Genomic DNA, 21,851 nt, shown 5'->3' with positions numbered 1-21,851 from the left:
GCACGGGATACAACAGTATTTAGTTAGAGCCACGATACAATACTTTGACATTCATTGAGGATTATTTTGTACGGCGAGCGCACTGTTTTTGACAAAGTAAGCCAAATGGCCTAGGAAAGAGAGAGTTTAGGTATCCCGATTTGTACGTAAACGTGAATAGTGACAGTAGTACACTTAACACTGAACTTCAGTTCCAGATTTCCTTAGCATTAGGTCAAAACTTTGCTCGTATGTTGGTTGATGCTTTTCGATGGGTTCTCGTTACAGCTGGCGAGGAAATTTAAAAGCGGAGCACTAATTACCGACGAACCACTTAACCTGAGGAAAGGTCAGCATTTACGCTACAGCTATTAGCAACCGAAAATATTTACGTAAGTAGTTGTGTCACATTTCGTTGTATGCCATGTAACTGATGTCTGCAGTGACATATACACTGAAGAACCAAGAAGACTGGTACAACCGCCTAATATCGTGTAGGGCCCCCGCGAGCACGCAGAAGTGCCGCAACACGACGTAGCATCCACTCGACTAATGTCTGAAGTAGTGCTGGAGGGAACTGAAAGCGCCGGCCCGAATGGCCAAGCGGTTCTAGGCGCTACAGTCTGGAACTGCGCAACCTCTACTGCCTCGGGCATGGATGTGTGTGATGTCCTTAGGTTAGTTAGGTTTAAGTAGTTCTAAGTTCTAGGGGACTGATGACCTCAGCAGTCAAGTCCCATAGTCCTCAGAGCCATTTGAACCATTTTTGAGAAAAAATTTCCATCCATAATTTAAAGTCAACTACTAGCCCTCTGCAGAATTCTGGTGTTTACAAGATTTCATGTGACACTTCCGGTACCTATTATATGGGTCAAACTGGACGTGCCTTTTCAATTCGCTTTAAAGAACATTTTCTGAAAAGGAAACCTCCCCATCGCAGCCCCCTCAGATTTAGTTATAAGTTGGCACAGTGGTTTATCCTTGAAAAACTGAACACAGATCAATCAAGAAAACAGGAAGAAGTTGTGTCGGACTATGAAAAAAAATAGGTAAAATATACAAACTGAGTAGTCCATGCTAACATAGGCAACATCAAGGACAGTGATAGTCATGGAGCGCCGTGGTCCCGTAGTTAGCGATAGCAGCTACGGAACGAGAGGTTCTAGGTTCGAGTCTTCCCTCGAGTGAAAAGATTAATTTTTTATTTTCAGTTGATGTGACAAACTCCTATGTTTTCATCACTTTTTTGGGAGTGATTATCACATCCACAAGAAAACCTAAATCGGGCATGGTAGAAGAATCTTCTTACCCATTCGCTAAGTGCACAAGTTAGGTGGGTCGACAACATATTCCTGTCATGTGACGCACATGCCGTCACCAGTGTCGTATAAAATATATCAGACGTGTTTTCCTGTGGAGGAATCGGTTGACCTATGACCTTGGGATCAAATGTTTTCGGTTCCGATTGGAGAGGCACTTCCTTTCGTCTACTAATCGCACGGTTTTGCGGTGCGGTCGCAAAACACAGACACTAAACTTATTACAGTGAACAGAGACGTCAATGAACGAACGGACAGATCATAACTTTGCGAAAATAAAGAAAGTAAAACTTTCAGTCGAGAGAAGACTTGAACCAAGGACCTCTCGCTCCGCAGCTACTCACGCTAACCACGGGACCACAGCACTCCAGAACTCAAACAATCCTTGATGTTGCATATCTGTGACATGGACTACTCAGTTTGTATATTTTGCTTATTTTTTTCATAGATCCACACAACTTCTTCCTGTTTTCTCGATTGATCTGTGTTCAGTTTTTCAAGGCCTATCCACTGTGCCAACTTATAACTAAATCTGAGGGGGGGTGCGATGGGGAGGTTCCCTTGTGAGGAAAAACATGGTCACAGTTATACATCGCTGAAGACGTAAAATGGTAATCAAAATGAACAACGCCAACTACATAAATGCAATTTAGAAACCTAATAGAAATCTTCATTGCAAATACCAGCTGCCAGGTGAAATGTAGCACGATTCTTGTCAATAATTTTGAGCCATAAGTCATGAAGCAACCTTCTAATATCGGAATCTTTGGATATGTACTTTAACTATGAGAACAATAATGAATCATACGTTTTACTCTTTTTACTCTCATCCAGAGCCGGCCGCTGCGGCCGAGCGGTTCTAGGCGCTTCACTCCGGAACCGCGCGACTGCTACGGTCTCAGGTTCGAATCCTCCCTCGGGCATGGGTGTGTGTGATGTCCTTAGGTTAGTTAGGTTTAAGTAGTTCTAAGTTTTAGGGGACTGATGACCTGAGAAGTTAAGTCCCATAGCCCTCAGAGCCATTGGAACCATTTTTGAACTGAAAGCCATGAAACCTGCAGGGCTGTCCTCAAATCCGTAAGAGTACGAGGGAGTGGAGATTTCTTCTGAACCGCACGTTGCGAGGCATCCCAGATATGCTCAATAGTGTTCATGTCTTGGGAGTTTGCCCGCCGGCTAGCCGTGCGGTCTAACGCAGTGCTTTCCGGGCAGGAAGGCGTGCGCGTCCCCGGCACCAATCCGCCTCGGCGAATGCGGGCTGGTTCCACCTATTCCGCCTCAGTTACACTATGTCGGCGATTGCTGCGCAAACACTGCCTGCACGTACGCGTACACCATAATTACTTTACCACGCAAAATGGCTCAAATGGCTCTGAGCTCTATGGGACTCAACTGCTGTGGTCATCAGTCCCCTAGAACCTAACTAACCTAAAGACATCACACACATCCATGCCCGAGGCAGGATTCGAACCTGCGACCGTAGCAGTCGCACGGTTCCGGACTGCGCGCCTAGAACCGCGAGTTACCACGCAAACGTTGGAGTTACACTCGTCTGGTGTGAGACGGTCCCGGGGGGATCCACTGGGGGCCGAACCGCTCAATAACCCTGGGTTCGGTGTGTGGCGGTGGTGGAGTGAGTGGACTGCTGTAGCCTGTTGTACACAACTGAGGGCTACGGCGAGGACGAAGCCTCTCCGTCGTTTCTAAGTCCCCAGTTCAATACAATACAACACTGGGGAGTTTGCTGGCCAGTGGAAGTGTTTAAACACAGAAAAGTGTTCCTGGAGCCACTCTGTAGCAATTCTGGATGTTTGGGGTGTAGCATTGTTCTGCTGGAATTGCCCAAGTCCGTCGGAATGCACAATGGACATGAATGAATGCAGGTGATCAGACAAGATTCTTACGTGCGTGTAATCTGTCAGAGTCGTAGCTAGACGTAGCAGGGATCCCATATCACTCGAACTGCACACACCCCACACCATTACAGAGCCTCCACCAACTTGAACAGTCCCCTGCTGACATGCAGGCTTCATGGATTCGTGAGATTGTCTCCATACCCGTCCACGTCCATCCGCTCGATACAATCTGAAACGAGACTCGTCAAACCAGGCAGCATGTTTCCAGTCATCAACAGTCCGATGTCGGTGTTGGTGGGCCAGTCGAGGCGTCAAGCTCTGTGTCGTGCAGTCATCAAGGGAATACTAGTGGGCTTTTGGCTCCGAAAGCCCATATAGATGATGTTTTGTTGAATGGTTCGCGCGCTGACACTTGCTGATAGCCCAGCATTGAAACCTGCAGCAATTTGCGGAAGGTCTACACTTTTGTCACGTTGAACGATTCTCTTCAGTCGTCGTTGGAGCCGTTTTTGCAGGGTCGTTTTCCGGTCGCAGCTTTGTCGGTGATTTGATGTTTTACCGGATTCCTGATATTCACGGCACACTTGTGAAATGGTCGTACAGGAAAATCCCCACTTTATCGCTACCTCGGAGATGCTGTGTCCCATCGCTCGTGCGCCAACTATAACACTACGTTCAATCTCACTTAAATCTTGATAACCTCCCATTGTAGCACCAGTAACGGATCTAACAACTGCGCCGACCGCAGCGCCTTATTCTGCCTGTTTATACAGGGAGAGTCAAAGTCCTTGGACACCTTCATAAGTTGGAAGATTAAAGGGATAGTTGAAATGTGATGATGGGAACATAGGTTTGATGTGGGGCCGCAACTTTTGGAGTGAATGCCACTCATGGCCGCCATCTTTCAATCCGCCATTTTGGATTCAAGTCATTTTTATAAAATGGAATGGGGGGGGGGGGGAGGTGTATGACACATCAAATAACACACCGCTTAAGCTCTGGAATTGAGTGGTGTAATTTGTTTTTGTCTATCTTGTACAGTTTAGAGGTTATTAATGTTCAAAGTTGGGAAATTACCTTCATACCGACTGCTACAACACATTTTCTACGTGTTGTTCATCCCGTGCAATGCACAACTGTAGTCGCCGCAACCACTGTGGCTGCACACGGAGGAGAGTGTCTCCTGCAATTTGGTCACAGGCGTGTTGTATGCGATCGTCTAGGTGTTTCAAATCACGGATGCTCTCAGCATACACTGTCTGCTTAAGATGTTCCCACAGGTAAAAATGAAGGGGCGTTAAGTCGGCGTTGAGTCGGTATCAAGGTAACTTTGAACATTAATAACCTCATAACTGTACAAGATAGACGATAACAAATTACTCCTCTCAATTCCAGAGCTCAAGCGATTGTTATTTGATGTGTCATACACCCCCTCCCCCTTCCCATTTAAAAAAATGACTTCAATCCAAAATTGCGGATTTAAAGATGGCGGTCACATTCACTCCAAAAGTTGTGGCCCCACATCAAACTTATGTTCCCATCATCACATTACAATTTTCCCTTTAATCTACCAACTTATGAAGGTGTCCAAGGACTTTTGACTTGCCCTGTGTATCTCTGCATTTGAATACGCATGCCTATACCAGTTTCTTTGGCGCTTCAGTGTACGAAGCAATTCAAGTATTTTATTAAAGTACGTGTCAGAAATATAATTTCAATAAAATATATATTACAGATATGTATTACAGATAAAATATGTATTACAGATATTACAGATAACATGAACGTAAGCAACTAGTACGACCAGGTCTTTCGTATTTTTTAATGTTAATCTTCATAATAGATACTTGTTTTATTTGCGCTTGTTACTTTTACGGACATTTTTGTGCTTTTCTTTTTTACGAGGGGCACTCGGTAAGTAATGCAATTTTTTTCTTCTGAAAGCAGATTGGTTTTGTTCAGGATTATTGACACCATATTATTCCCCCTTTTTGGCTGCAAAGCCCTATTTTTCAACGTAATTTCCGTTCAATGCGACAGCCTTACGCCACGGAAACGCCCGTATCCCCGCATGGCACTGGTCGACTTTGGAGCCGACGTCTTGCTGCATCAACAACCCCCCCCCCCCCCCTCATCCACGTACTGGTTCCCTCGGAGTGCATCCTTCACTGCACCAAACACTTCGGAGTCGGAAAGTGCGAGTTTCGGGCTGTAGGGTGGATGAGGAAGAACAGACTAACGAAGTTTTGTGAGTTTTATTAAGTTTTATGGGCTCCTCTCGGGTGCGCAAACTTTTGTGAGTCCCAAAGACAGTCGCCATGACTTTACCGGATGAGGCTGCGGGTGCGAAGTTTTTCTTCGGAGGAGAGGTGGTGTGGCACCACTCTATGGATTGCCGTTTTGTTTCCGTTTCCAAATGATGAACCCTTTTCATCGCATGTGACGATTTTCGACAAATAATTGTCACGTGCAGTCTCACAACGGTAAAGCAATTACGCTCGGTGCTCTTTCGTTGCTCCTCTCTTTGACGGCGAGACATCCTTCGCGCACACACTTTTGAGAACGCTAACTGGTGAACGAGTGTGCCAGCACTACCGACAGACGTCTAGTTGTGCAGCGAGGTGTCTGATTGTGATTCGTCGGTTGAGAGTGTTCGCACGTTCCAACAGTAATGGAGTCACCGCTGTGTGCGGCCGACGGGCACAAGGGAATGGGTGGTTTGTGTGACCTTGTTGCGATGATGAGAGACGCCACGCCCAGCGACTCACCGTGTTTTTGTTCACTGTCAGGTCTCCGTAAACATTCTGCAAGTGCCTATAAATATCTGCGATGCTCTGGTTTTCCGCCAAAGATAATGACGGCTCTCTGTTTGGAATGCACCTCCGTTACAGACACCGTTTTGAAGGCTGAGTATAGCGCCGCCATCTATTGGAACTCGAGGCCCAAGAATCCCACAAAAAAGACAGGCGTTGGCGACTAAGTCACAGCACGTGACATTGCAGGTGTTACGAATGCCAGCAGCCGTCTCCGGTGGCGAGCGAGTAGCTATTTCAGTCGGGTTTAATAACTCTTGACTGCGTGCGTAAGTGCATACAAGCTCTCGATAGCACACGACGAAGTTGAGACCTTTGAGTGGGTACCTTTTTAATTGCATATTGCTTTCCCGTGGGCCCTGCACGGAGCTGAGCGTTCGCCAAGTGTGCCGGACAAGCTGACTACTGTGACGTCACAGCTTCATTTCAGGGCTCATATTTCTCGTGGGCTCCTTAAGAACTTTATATAACTATAGGAGCTGCAGTGGGATAATTACACGATGTCTTACAACGCATTTTTTCAACCAAAACTGGTCGGGAAAGAATGTGTCGCATTACTTACTAAACGCCCTTCGCAATAAAAAGAAAAGCAAATATTGTGCTTAATCACTCCGCCCCCTCTTGTTCCAACCATTTAATGAGGCTATCGTCTTTCTTACGTCCACAGTAATACCTTTGAATGATTCGGCAATTTTCTATTGATCACGTTTCTTCTCCTTCGGTGTTTCCGCCGTGGAGCTCTTGGATCACAGAAGCACGGGTGATATCTGTGTGCATATATCAGCAACATTACATTCTCTTCGGATCACTACATCCATCACGCAAATTATGTCAGCAATAAGAAAAAGTCAGAAAAGAAATCGGACAAAAGCTCTGTCCTGTTAGTGCTAAAGCGAAAAGGACGCGAAATTAATAACTCTTGACTGCGCGCGTAAGTGCATACAAGCTCTCGATAGCACACGACCAGCGGAAAACGAACGAACACAAGCGAATACGAACCGAACACGGTCGAATGCCGTTACAGCAAACAGACTTCTCGTTCCTTGTTGCTAGTCGCTTGTGTTCACTTGCTCGTAATGTGTGTGAAATCTTATGGGACTTAACTGGTAAGGTCATCAGTCCCTAAGCTTACACACTACTTAACCTAAATTATCCTAAGGGCAAACACACACACCCATGCCCGAGGGAGGACTCGAACCTCCGCCTGGACCAACCGCACAGTCCATGATTGTAGCGCCTAAGACCGCTCGGCTAAGCCCGCGCGGCCACTTGCTCGTAAAGTAGACTTAAGCGGCCCAATATGCATATTTTTTACATTCATCTTTCACTGATTTCTAAAGGCTGCTTCATCGGCAGAGAAAATTCTTTGATGAAAGTAGCTGTTGTCCCGATGTCACAGAACACCGGAGCAACAGATTTCCATGCGCGTACCGAAATAACGTAGGTCAATCTGCTGACGAAGTGACACATGGTACGGATAGAAACTGTGTACGCACAAAATGCGAACAACGCTAGGCTGACCTACTCTAGAGACACTCGCAATTGCTCTGGAGCTAAGTGGATTTTGAGCGACAGGGGACAAAACATATATTTCGTCCGCTCCTCTCGTTTCAGAGTTGCTCTTTACCCTCCGCGAAGTTTTGCAGCACCATACCAATAACAATTTTTTTGCAAATTCACTGAATTGTTATTTCATGTTGCGCATCGTCTGTCGGGACATCTTTTGTGTGCAACCCGACTCTCCTATTCTCGTTCCTTCTGCAGTCTCTGTCAGTAGTAGCTTATCTAGTTTCTCTTGGTTTGTGAAAGACTTTTTTTTTTCAAACATATTCGGCACTCGATACACGTGAACGACACAGGCAGAATAAAAGCTACATTTCCCCTGGGCCTCTTTTATCATCGCGACTGTGCGACACTGTCCTCCTCATCTCGCGTGACGCATTTTCCTACTGAGGTGTGAAAACTTGACTTCCACATAAGACAAAAATCGGTTTCATATTCAAGACAGACAAATCCTAATTTTTAAGTACTGTAGTTTCTCCGAAAATACTAACTGGATTTTGAAGAGTGATACGCTGTTGAATTCATCTCATTTAGAACGATACTAGCAGCAGAAATTACTAATTACTATAGGCCTAGTTACATTTGAAAAAGCGAAGTTGATACCACTAATTAATACAGCTATGAAAATAAAGTACCAATAGCTTAGTGAGAACTTTCTCGGAAACCATCTGTATGAAAACAGAATTACGATATCTTAGTCAGTTCCGGGAATATTTGACGTGAACAGTATAACTGAATCTCTCAGCATAATTACTAGCGAGACAAAAAAAAAAAAAGAAAAAAACAAGATTTGATTTGGGTATTGGCTTCTACAAATCGCACCCTGGTAAGAAAGTGACAAGTCGAAAAACGGCATCGTTAGTTTAGGTGACTGAAAAATACGTGCGAAGGGCCCCATCGTGGACGAAAAAGATAATGAAATTTACTGCCAACAGTACTTACATGAAATCTAAAGGAAGCTTGCACTATTTAAATATAGGTTATATAGAATGAATTCTTTAAGTCGAATTTTCTGAAGTATTGCATTTTTGAGCTTTGACGCTGATCATGCCGAGATGCGAAATGTCCATTTGACAGAATACATGCCTCTGAATCAAGCTTTTCTTTTCCTTTTTCAGGAAGCATCCGGTGTCCTCCGTGCGGTGTAAGTACAATATGAGACAAATTAGAACTCAGTCTCTAATCCAAGGTATGTAAACTGCATGGCAATACATGTATTGCAAACTGTGAAACTACTATCATAGCACTTGGACAAGTTGGAGTTTTACGCAGAAAATACAAACCGTCTTTACTGGGGAGAAGCATGTCATACATAATCTTTAAATCATCGATCTCCGCAGAATACATTATATTCATGTAATGAATACTGGTGCACAAAATTTGATGCGACACGAAGTGATGTACGAAAGGCAAGGAAAATAAGCTATCCACGAGAGCTGTAGAAGTCAGTATTTGTGGAGAAATATACTTATGAGAGAGAAACTGCCGAGAACAGCGGCAGTTCTAAGTAAAAGCATTGGCGAGTTTATCATCGTTATGACATGTTCGTATGGTAATTACATGTTACAATAAAATGTACATAAAAAAGTGCATGCAATACAATATCTTGATTTGCAGTTATTTTAAGGATTTTTAAAGTACGACGGTAAGTTCTCGCTGTATACGGCGTTCCATTTTCGCTAAAATTTGAAACGATCGCCAATAAGAACGCGGATTGCGTCTGATCAATATGAACAAAGTATCGCTTTTCCAGGCGGCATGGTGAAGTATTAAGTAAATACGTTTCACTTGTTGCCATCGGGGTTGCGGAGGGAAGGGGGGAAATGCTCGGTAATTGAACAACTGAACTGCAGCTGGTGTTGGCTGCCATCTGGCGTGCGGGCAGCAAATTTCCAACTGTTGCCGGCAGATGGCAGGAGACTATGGCCTCACATATCGAATTTCCACAGTCGGAGCGCGGCAAATGCACAGGCGGCCCAATAATTTCTTCAGACTGCGCGCGGCATTTACAACGAGGTAGCGTTGCAACATGAATTGCAGTCGTCTACCTGTTGTAACACGACATCGATCTTGTGACGTCGCCGTTGCTGCGTCTCGATCCATACAAGAACAAATAAAACTTCTGTGAAGAGCGACAACAAGCAGTTACGCAATTGTGGGCCCAACAATGAGTTTTATGGTAGCTTGCTTTTGAGCGAGCGCCAGCGCAGCTACCCCAGATTGGCGGTTTTTTCGCAGTTATGGGGAAACGTGTTTTTTGAGGAAACAGAAACCTCGCGGAAATTTTTGGACAAGAAAATTTCGGTACCGGGTAAATTAGGGAAGTATTTTATCTCCCTAGCGTTACTACTAATACCATCTCTGATATTTTAGTTGAAACAAACATATCTTAGTTTTCTAGATATTCTCTAGATGTCACTCTCTCTTCAAGGCAGTAGTTACAATCTCCCCGTGACATCACTGTGACATACACGCGGGCCGAAACTAGGATTTTTGCGAAGGAAGGCAAGCGTGAAATTTGCTGCCCCTTCTTTCGCTCCCCTCCACTTCCCCATAAATATAAACAGTTTGATAACAGTAATTTAGATACTAATTTCGAAATAAATGTTACCGTCTCATAACATTAAATCATTTTATCGACTGAAATAAGATCAAATTCAAAACAAATAATAAAACTATTAAAAATACAAAAAAACATGATTACTCATTGTAGAAATAAGAAATTTAAAATTTGTCTTTGAAGTTTTTTGTGCAGAATTTTTTTTTATGATCTCATCATAGTTTATGAAAGCAGCTCGTGTGTATCCTATGGAGATTATACACTTAACCTCTGTTGAGCAGTCGTGCTCCTCATATAATTTTTAATTAGTTTCAGCTTGCTCACACTTCTTTCTTCGGAGGAAACAGGAAGTAGGATGGTAAGGAATATTTTTAAGACTGTAGTAAGGTTGGGCTACCATTCTACCAACATATTTTTATAAATTAAACTTAACGTGGATGATGCAATAGCATCTTGCAAGCCCCTTTCTATTTGTCAGTCCACGGTGTTCGAAACTTTCAAATGAATTCATTCTAGTTACACTACTGTAGCCTTTCAACCTCCCACTTTCATTTCTTGGATTTTAACACCACACAGAAAACTAAACTATACCTTAACTTTCTTCAGCGCCTTAAACCTGGTACTCAGCTCCCTTATCACTCTTGTCAGTTATTTCTGACAGGGACAACCCGAACAAATCATTCTGTGAATGTTCGGATACTTCATTCTCGCAAAGCTCATCGGCCTTTTTTTTCTTAACTCTTATCCTTTTTCTGAGAATTCTACATCTAAATCTACATCCATACTCCGCAAGCCACCTGACGGTGTGTGGCGGAGGGTACCTTGAGTACCTCTATCGGTTCTCCCTATTATTCCAGTCTCGTATTGTTCGTGGAAAGAGGGATTGTCGGTATGCTTCTGTGTGGGCTCTAATCTCTCTGATTTTATCCTCGTGGTCTCTTCGCGAGATGTACGTAGGAGGGAGCAATTTACTGCTTGACTCCCCGGTGAAGGTATATTCTCGAAACTTCAACAAAAGCCCGTACCGAGCTACTGAGCGTCTCTCCTGCAGAGTCTTCCACTGCAGTTTATCTATCATCTCCATAACGCTTTCGCGATTACTAAATGATCCTGTAACGAAGCGCGCTGCTCTCCGTTGGATCTTCTCTATCTCTTCTATCAACCCTATCTGGTACGGATCCCACACTGGTGAGCAGTATTCAAGCAGTGGGCGAACAAGCGTACTGTAACCTACTTCCTTTGTTTTCGGATTGCATTTCCTTAGGATTCTTCCAATGAATCTCAGTCTGGCATCTGCTTTACCAACGATCAACTTTATATGATCATTCCATTTTAAATCACTCCTAATGCGTACTCCCAGATAATTTATGGAATTAACTGCTTCCAGTTGCTAACCTGTTATTTTGTAGCTAAATGATAAGGGATCTATCTTTCTATGTATTCGCAGCACGTTACACTTGTCTACATTGAGATTCAATTGCCATTCCCTGCACCATGCGTCAATTCGCTGCAGATCTTCCTGCATTTAGGTACAATTTTCCATTGTTACAGCCTCTCGATATACCACAGCATCGTCTGCAAAAAGCCTCAGTGAACTTCCGATGTCATCCACAGGGTCATTTATGTATGTATTGATATCTCATTATTTTCCGCTGATACTTTGACCTCTAAAATATCTTCGGGGTACAGGAGTCCCTAGAAGAAACCTCAAAAGGCCTTGACTATTTCGATCATCTTTATCAATCGTAAGTTATTTTCTTTGCAGAAACTGATTGGCGTGATCTATTTTTTTTAATGCTGCATGCCAGAAACCAGTTAAAGCAATGAATTTGAGTTTTTTTTCATATTCTTTATGATAGATATGCTTCAGTTTTAGTTTCTGGTATTGACAAGTTATAAGTTTCAACGTCTTCCACAGTCTTTACAACTCTATCAAAATGCTTGTAAACAGCTTCGACCGCCTCTACTCTTGCAGGCCACCTACTCGTGCTCTTGGATGTTAATACTAAGGGTAAATGTTTTTGTGAGCTTTCGCATCTAGAAGCTGACGCCACAAAGTGTAGATATAAACAATGGATAGTTCCAAAAAGAGTTTGAGCTTCAGCAGATGTGTCTGATGTACGTGCTCGTATTATATTTGCAAAGTCAGCCACCGATGGTACAAAACAGGCCACTTCATTCTTCTCAAGAATTCTTCAAATGTTCAAATGTCTATGAAATCTTATGGGACTTAACTGCTAAGGCCATCAGTCCCTAAGCTTACACACTACTTAACCTAAATTATCCCAAGGACAAACACACACACACATCCATGCCCGAGGGAGCACTCGAACCTCCGCCGGGACCAGAAGAATTCTTGTCTGGACCCCTTTCTACTCTCCAGCCCTGTTTGCCCCCCTGTCATAAGACTACCCTCTGTAGTATTTCATGTTAAACCCATCGTGTTCTATTTTTTGCAGTATCTCTTGACTAAGACGTTCTCTTGTTTTGTCTCCAACTATAATAAGGTCAACAATACCTTCCACAACTTCTGAATCATTTAACTTGTAAAGCGAACTAATAGAGTCGTCTGATCATTGTGATTTGTAACTGGTGTGCGGTCAAACATCAGTGAAAAGTATTCAGCATCAAAAGTATCTTTAATTATATCTTGTCTTATTTTGTTCGGAACTACGTCAAGAAACCCATCTTGCATATTTTTGGAAAAATAGCTAATCTGCTCTCTCTGGTGGCGTTCAATAGCTGACGAAGGGGTCCACTATAGTGTGATACAAGATCAATTGTACTTAGAAATTTGACACTCTCTGGATCACCAAAATCACCAAATTCTTTTGTTCTTCTAAGCGGTCTCCCTTTCTTTGCCAGAAAAAGAACATTAATAATACAATGCAAAACTGCTCTCCATCGAGATTCCTCTTCTTTATTTGGTCTTTTAGCTCTCTATCAACGTTTCGCTTCCGAGAGAAGCCTCTAGAGCGTTCCATGAGCAAAAACCAAGCTTGTGATTTGGTGAATTTTCACGACCAGGAATTTTTCCCCTTAGCTTTTTCCTATTAACTGTGCCTCCCTCTTAAGCTGAAAATGATTTCGGCTCAGAATCTAAACTTAAGTGAGCAGATAATCTGCAGGGTATACAATATACAACATTTTTTGCTCGCACTTAAGTCTAGCCATGATCTTTTAACTTTTGTCACATTTTTATCTCCTTCCGAAACCAATCTTTATTTAAATTGCGACCTTCTGTATAGCTTTTACTTACGTCAGGACTACGTTCGTTTTCAGCTCTCGTTTTTATAACATAACATCATTCAATGTCAGAAAACCTTGTTGACCACGTATCAGGATCGTTGAAATCAAATTCAAACTCACAAGTTTCACCCTTTTGATGAAGCCCAGCTCCTGTTCCAGGAATTGGTGTTTGGTATTTCACTGCATCGCCTACGTTCTTCTAACTCATGTCATATTGATGGTTAACTTCAATTTCACCCGAAATGAAAAATTATGAAATCCATACTAAACTTCTGAGAGTTACTGTCTCGGAGTAATTTGCTTACGTTCTTTTCTGTTGTGCTAATATTGCAGTAACGGTTTGGGGTTAATTCCTCCTAAAAACGACGGGTAAAAGCGGATACAAAAGGAAATCTATCTATACGTGGTCAGTTATTGTCTCGAAATTTACGGATACGAACATATCAGTAAAGGAAAATCTATGGTATAAGCTAATGCAACAAAAATTTATCGTTATTTGCCTCAAGCTTGAATACATATTTTCATTGGTGAATTTATATTCACATGTATACCCTATTTCATCATCTATTTCATATTTGTAAGTCACTTTTTAGAACATTCAAATCCACCCTTATATGCTCTATATTCCGGTACAAGAAGATAGGTGTATTTATGTATGTGTACGGGGTGAACATTAATGAAACCGACAAACTGCAGTGACGGACTACTAACTGGTAATGGAAGTGAATAGGTCCTATGCCCATGTGTCCGGAGGTGGGCGGTGTGTGTGCAACGACAACAGACCCTCCCGGAACACAGTACGAGCCGCATCGCATCCACGTCACAATTTACACCTTGAAACAGAAATTGTTTGACATCTTGCATGGTTCAAACCATTTCCATACGAAACCAGAATCTAGACTCGCGAGTTTTGGACTATAATTTTGTGATACATACGATAATTTTATGGACCTGAACACATAATTCCACTTGTTCAAGCTTCAAACACAGATAACACTTTATAGTTCAGAGGAGTGGGTTGGATCTGGGGAAAACTGCCGAAATTGGGGAATTATTTTGTCAGCAATGGGGGAATTTCGAAATCTCACTTTGGAAACTCTACGCCAGCGCACCAGTCATTAATGCGGAACCATCAGATGCGGTCGGCTGTGAACAGTCTGTCGGAGGAAGATGCGAAAGGTGGTTTACAGAATTTTACGGTTGCGTGTCAGAAGAATACTGAACAGTATTTCACAAATAGGGAATGTCGTCCAAGAAAGATGAAGTTTTATTTCAATCTTATGGCATGATTTTGTTACTATAATTGAATAACAGCTTTCCACAAAGGACATAATAAGCTATGAGTGACATCTTAATACATTGTGCTTAATAAACTTGACCCATTCGATCATCGAATAATGCTAATTATGAAAGAAACCATGATTGACAAGGAGAGAAGAAGACGAAAACAAAATTTTTCACATTAACAAATAACTGCCAGAGGTAAGGCCGGTTTAAGGCCCAAGGGACACAAGCCGCGCGTTGGAGCCCTAAGGTGAGAGGGACGCCAGGAGCACCAACGTGCAAGATTTGCAAATAGTATGTATGACAATTAGCGGCGAAAACTGACACCGTTGAAAGTGTCGAGGAAAACGGGAGGGCGTCAAATCATAAGTCACTTTCACGGAAAAATGTTCTCGAACCGGCCCTGACCAACGGTGAAGGATGTGGTAATCGAAACGAAAAAAGAAATACAGTTTGCTGTGCAAGGAACCCAAGGTACTGGGTTGGTAGTTTTTTTTAGTTAAATCCTTTACAGAACTGAAAATCAATGAATTTCAAGGTTTTACAAATTTTGATGTAAAGCTTAATAATATCAGAATATCATTTAAATCATTCCCATTAAACACGGAATTAATAATAATAATAATAATAATATGATACAAAAGGCCATCTATAGCCGTGAACATTTTATATTCACAGGAACTTGTTTTTTAAATAGCATACCGGTCCATGTTGTTTGCAGAACATTTTCTTCGTGCTGTGTTATATATTGTTCGAACTGCTTTTAGATGTAAATTAGAGAAATTGAACAACATTGTTGAAACAACTGCCATAGGATTTAAGTTTTTTCTGCAAATGAGAATTTTAATTGTTTTACAAGAAAATTAACAAGTAATATTTATGTTAGTGAGATGACTGATTTGTTCAAACTTTTTATAGATGAAAGTGATGTGTCCAATTTTTGTTAATTCATCTGTTTACATATGAAGTTAGATGTGAGACGCAAATATATCATCTCCATCTCTTACCATCAAAAAATAATAATAATTAAATAAAAAAAAAAACTTTACACCAACCAATATTTTGTCTCTGTTGCATTCTGATTTGTGCTTTAAAAACAGAATGAATTTCAAATCGGCTCTCTAACTGAACACTATTTTCCCAACTGTCTAGTTATGTCAGGTGATTATATTATTTAGTGTAATGTGTACTCTTCTTCGTCATTTTGCTTTCAAATGGTTCAAATGGCTCTAAGCACTGTGGGACTTAACATCTGAGGTCATCAGTCCCCTAGAACTTAGAACTACTTAAACCTAACTAACCAAAGGACGTCACACACATCCATGCCCGAGGCAGGATTCGAACCTGCGACCGTAGCAGCGGCGCGATTCCGGACTGAAGCGCCTAGAACCGCTCGACCACAGCGGCCGGCCATTTTCTTTTCTTAACCTGTCTCGAGAATCACACGCATACAATTGAACAGTGGCGGTGCCTATCTGGTTTCAAGATGACATTTAGGTCTCCATTCTTTGGAATGGCAAACAGTCGATAAATTCCTGTATACCAATGACGTTGCGTTTGGCGAGACAAATTTAAAGCGCCCAACAGGCCAGGCAAACACATTGTGATCGGCGTTGGGAAATATTTCCAATCTGGCTGAAAAACTTGGTCGACTGTTTCATATTTATGGCGGTTGCCGTGGTTGTAGAGATTTTTCCTCGCCCAGCTCCAAACGGTAATTGTTTTTTGGCATAGGTGTGTGTGTGTGTGTGTGTGTGTGTGTGTGTGTGTGTGTGAGAGAGAGAGAGAGAGAGAGAGAGAGAGAGAGAGAGAGAGCCATGTTCGTTTCAACGCTACACACCTCACATAAAGCAGAGATTGATAGTTTTATTTTACATTTATTAGTAAGAGTGGGTAGGTTTTGGTGATGAATCTAGCCGGATAGTTCTAATATTTGTGGGTAAAATCTTTGAACAGATATTTCTCGAAACCTGTGGCCAATTTGCGTGAGGGTATTTGAGTGCCATAGGGTGCTTATGAGCGTGTTGGAACAATTATTGGTAGATTCTTACTGAGGAATGCTTCGCTGTGTTGAGTTCTAAGCAGTACGGGTGGGGCTCAACAAGTAATACAACACATTTTTTCTCGGCGAATTTCGCATGAAAAAATGCAGAATTTCTTGTGGGACATAGCGGAATATTCCTGCTTCAACACCTACAGCTTCATGAAGGTCGGATAGGTGATGGCGCTATGCGTAACCTTCAAAATGGTGTCTGTAACGGTGGTGCGATCCAAGCAGAGAGCTGTCACTGAGTTTCTTTGCATGGACAACTAGAGCATTGCAGATGTTCATAGGCGCTTGCAGAATCTCTACGCAGACCTGGCAGTGAACAAAAGCACGGTGAGTTGTTGGGAAAGGCGTCCGTCATCACAGCAACAAGGTTGCACAAAACTCCGATCTTCTGCATGCCGGTCGGCCGCACACAGCTGTGACTCCTGCAATGCTGGAACATGTGGCTCTCTCATTCGATGCGATCGACAGATCACAATCAAACACCTTGCTGCTAAACTGGACGTCTCTGTTGGTAGTGTTGACAAAATTTCATTGGATTTTTCTTCCTCATCTCCCTTACAGCACGGATCTTACACCTTCCATCTGTTTGGCCCAATGAAAGATACCCGTGGATGACGGGGAGGTTACTGAGGCAGCAAGATGTCGGATCCTAGGTCGATCAATAGAGTAGTACCATGTGGACATACAGGCCCTGCCAGTAAAGGGACATAAGGCCGTCGCATTGAACGGTGATTATGTTGAAAAACAAGACTTTGTAGCCAAAAGAGTGGTTAATAGTGTATTATATTGAAATCCTGAAAAAAGCCAACCTGCTTTCAGAAAATATTGTTTTCGTTACGTTTTCAACACTCCTCGTATGTTTCTATACAGTATACAAATTGTTTTCTTTACGGAATGAGATTTTCACTCTGCAGCGGAGCGAGCGCTGATATGAAACTTCCTGGCAGACTAAAACTGTGTGCCGGACCGAGACTCGAACTCAGGACCTTTGCCTTTCGCGGGCAAGTGCTCTACCACTGAGCTACCCAAGCACGACTCACGCCCCGTCCTCACAGCTTTACTTCTGCCAGTACCTCGTCTCCTACCTTCCAAACTTTACAGAAGCTCTCCTGCGAACATTGCAGAACTAGCACTCCTTTCTTCTTGGGTAGCTCAATGGTAGAGCACTTGCCCGCGAAAGGCAAGGGTCACGAGTTCGAGTCTCGGTCCGGCCCACTGTTTTCTTTACGTTTTGAACGTTATGCGTCACCCCTGTTCCCAGAACTCCTGAAGATAGACGTGGATATTGTATCACAGACCCAGTCCCTTTGACTGTTCAGAAATGTCGCTAAAGATGTAAGCAACCATGCATGAGCAGCTCCTATTAGACAGAGAGGGTCCGATAGCCGATCAGTTCCAGTCATTCCACCAGGGAGGAGGTACACGGCTCGAGTTGTCTGTAGTTCAACCATGCCTAAACGGTCAATACCGCGGTTCAGTCGCGTCCGCATTGTTACTTTGTGTCAGCCAGGAAGGGCTCTTAGCAAGGAAAGTGTCCAGGCGTCTCGGAGTGAACCAAAGCGATGTTGTTCGGACGTGGAGGAGATACAGAGAGACAGGAACTGTCGATGAGATTCCTCGCTCAGGCCGCCCAAGGGCTACTACTGTAGTGGATGATCGCTACCTACGGATTATGGCTCGGAGGAACCCTGACAGTAACGCCACCATGTTGAATAATGCTTTTCGTGTAGCCACAGGACGTCGTGTTACGACTCAAACTGTGCGCAATAGGCTGCATGATGCACAACTTCACTCTCGACGTCTATGGCCATGTCCATTTTTGCAACCACGAAACCATGCAGTGCAGTACAGATGGGCCCAACAACATGCCGAATGGACCGCTCAGGATTAGCATCATGTTCTCTTCACCGGACTGTCCCATATGCCTTCAACCAGACAGTCGTCGGAGACACGTTTGGAGGCAACCCGGTCAGACTGAACGCCTTAGACACACTGTCCAGCGAGTGCAGCAAGGTGGAAGTTCCCTGCTGTTTTGGGGTGGCATTATGTGGACCCGACGAACGCCGCTGGTGGTCATGGAAGGCGCCGTAACGGCTATACGATAAGTGAATGCCATCCTCCGACCTATAGTGCAACCAAATCGGCAGCATAGTGGCGAGGCATTCGTCTTCATGGACTACAATTCGCGCCCCCATCGTGCACATCTTGTGAATGACTTCCTTCAGGATAACGACATCGCCCGACTAGAGTGGCAAGCACATTCTCGAGACATGAACCCTATCGAACACGCCTGGGATGGATTAAAAAGGACTGTTTATGGACAACGTGACCCACCGACCACTCTGAGGGATCTATGCCGAATCGCCGTTGAGGCGTGGGACAATCTGGACCAACACTGCCTTGATGAACTTGTGGATGGTATGCCACGACGACGACTACAGGCATGCATCAATGCAAGACGACGTGCTACTGGGTATTAGAGGTACTGGTGCGTACAGCACCTCTGAAGGTGTCGCTGTTTGGTGGTACAAAATGTAATTTGTGGTTTTCATTAGCAATCAAAAGGGCGGAAATGATGTTTATGTTGATCTCTATTCCTATTTTCTGTACAGGTTCCGGAACTATCGGAACCGAGGTGAATATTTACTATTTGCACGATATACGAGAGACAACTGTCAGAGCATGTGCTTCGATAAGTGCCTATGTGATAAGGAATACCACTCAATCCATGATAAGAAGATTGCAACACTGCACTGATACCAATGGTTATCACTTCGAACACCTTCTGTAAATGGACGTTCCTGCCAACTTTGTGACCTTCAAAGACCTTACTGTTACACATCATTGGATTCGTCTCTATAACAGGTACCAAACTAAAGCATCCCATTTAAAAAACAAAGTTGACCTTCTTATCTCTGAAGCGACCCCACCTAGCAACAAAAAACCGTCATATTATGGCCCGCTTTTCCCATGCAACTTTTGTCCCACAGACTTTCCAGCTCCTATCATACTTTCGGAGTTATTCTTGGAGGCAATAGTTAGTGACTCATCTTGTATATAGAGTTTACATTCTGGAACAATATAAACCGATGGCCTTAAATCGAAGGGTAGAAACTTTTGGGAGATCTCTTCAGTAACGGTTCTTGCGTCTTCCTTGGCTATCTTGTTTGTATATTTTAGGAATATTGTCATGCAGTTCTGGTACGGGTTTTTCAAACCTAGTCCACCTCTGGTTCATGCGATGGCTGTGTTGAGAAAAGGGAGTCAGAACAAAATTGAAACTGCAGACACACCACGCTACCACGGAAAGTGAGGGAAGGACGGGGATGGAGGGCACCGTAAGGTTTGGTGATTTTTTATCTAAATTGCAATCGATATAGAAACTGTAAAGTCACCGGATGTTCAGTCAGACCAATCTCCTGCCTATCTAATTTTTTTTTTTCATTCTCGTCGTATTAAAGGAAGGCAGCAAAATAATCGGTAATCTAAGAAGTACCCGAGGTGCTATTGTGCCCGACGGCTTCGAGCATAATGGTCGCATAGCTGAAAAGGGCTAAATAAATTGAGAAAATGAGCTTTAACTATAAAAAAGCGTATTGAGAGACAAAAGAACTTATTTACAGTGCAAATTACATACTGATACTAAGAAATTAAATACTTAACGTAAGTGTCATTTTGCTAGAAAAAGCTCATTATTACTACTAAGAAAAATTAAAGTGATTAAAAGTGTTTTCACACAAATAGTGATCTTCGTCCTTACGAATAGCCGCAGACCGTTCATGGGCTAACACTGCACATGCTGTACACTTGACCTCATCATCAGTGTCAGAAACCTTTTCCAACCTTTTTCAACCATTTTGGTTTCATTAAATTTCGACGAAGATTATTCCTCTCGGCCACTTCAAATGCTGACCATCGCAGATCCTTAACTACCATGGAGATTTCATTTCCTTGCCGGCCGGGGTGGCCGAGCTGTTCCAGGCGCTGCAGTCTGGAAACGCGCGACCGCTACGGTCGCAGGTTCGAATCCTGCCTCGGGCATGGATGTGTGTGATGTCCTTAGGTTAGTTAGGTTTAAGTAGTACTAAGTTCTAGGGGACTGATGACCTCAGAAGTTAAGTCCCATAGTGCTCAGAGCCATTTCGTTTCTTTATTTTGAGGTAAAAATCCTTTAACATATTCTCAGTTCGAATATAATGAACTTTCATTAGACTGAGAAGCTTATGTCCACAAATCAGGATGGTTTTAGAAAGCATCGCTGGTGGAAAACTCAGCTTGCCATTTTCTGACATGATATACTGCGATTCATGGATGAACGGCAACAGGTAGATACCATATTTCTAGATTTCCGGAAACCATTTGACACGATGCCCCATTGCAGGCTGTTTACGAAGGTACGAGCATATGGAATAAGTTGACAGATATGTGAGTAGCTCGAAGACGTCTTAAGTAATGGAACCCAGAACGTTGTCCTCGACTGCTAATGTTCATCAGAAACAACGGTAGCGTCAGGAGTGCCCCAGGGAAGTGTGACAGGACCGCTGTTGTTCTGTATATACACTGCTGGCCACCGTAAATGCAACACCCTGAAGGAAGCATCCGAATCAAGTGAAATTTACACCATGGGTTTGCAGCGATGAGATATGCAACTGATTAGAATTTCAGCGCAGACGCACATCACGCGCGCCTGTGGCGCCACCTCATAACGCCATTTAAGGCTTGGCGATTTCGACGAGTGAACGTTCGGCACGTGTGTTTACCTTGTGGTTGTTTCACAAGACGATCAGTTATGCCTCGTAGACAACAGCGAACATCGTTTGATCAAGTATCCGAGTTCGACAGAGGAAGGATAGTGGCTTACCGAGATTGTGGATTATCATACAGAGAAATCGCTAGTCGTGTTGGACGAAACCAAACAACTGTAATGCGTATATGTGACCGTTGGATGCAGGAGGGTACGACGGACCGACGTGGTCGATCGCATTCACCTCGGTGCACCACTGCACGTGCTGATAGGCAAATTGTGCGCATGGCAGTGACGGATCGCTCAGTGACATCCCGAACCATAGCACAGCACATTGCGTCTGTAACGCATCATCCAGTGTCTGCGCGTACCATTCGACGCCGTTTACAGCAGAGTGGTCTGTCCGCAAGACGTCCATTGCTTCGTCTACC

At 43.4% G+C, this 21,851-nt stretch overlaps 1 protein-coding gene across 1 annotated transcript in view; it reads left to right on the top strand.

The window, feature by feature from the left end:
- The window catches only part of LOC126249625 (1-acyl-sn-glycerol-3-phosphate acyltransferase alpha), a 716,534-nt gene that overhangs the window by 125,962 nt on the left and 568,721 nt on the right, over nt 1-21,851 (top strand). Inside the window, exon 2 of the mRNA XM_049951298.1 lies at nt 8,649-8,674. The gene's annotated coding sequence lies outside the window, so the exon portion shown is untranslated. The remainder of the gene's footprint in view (nt 1-8,648; nt 8,675-21,851) is intronic.

The sequence above is a fragment of the Schistocerca nitens genome, chromosome 3 (genome assembly GCF_023898315.1).
Source record: "Schistocerca nitens isolate TAMUIC-IGC-003100 chromosome 3, iqSchNite1.1, whole genome shotgun sequence".
NCBI lineage: Eukaryota > Metazoa > Arthropoda > Insecta > Orthoptera > Acrididae > Schistocerca > Schistocerca nitens.
This window is presented reverse-complemented; position numbering and strand designations above follow the sequence as displayed.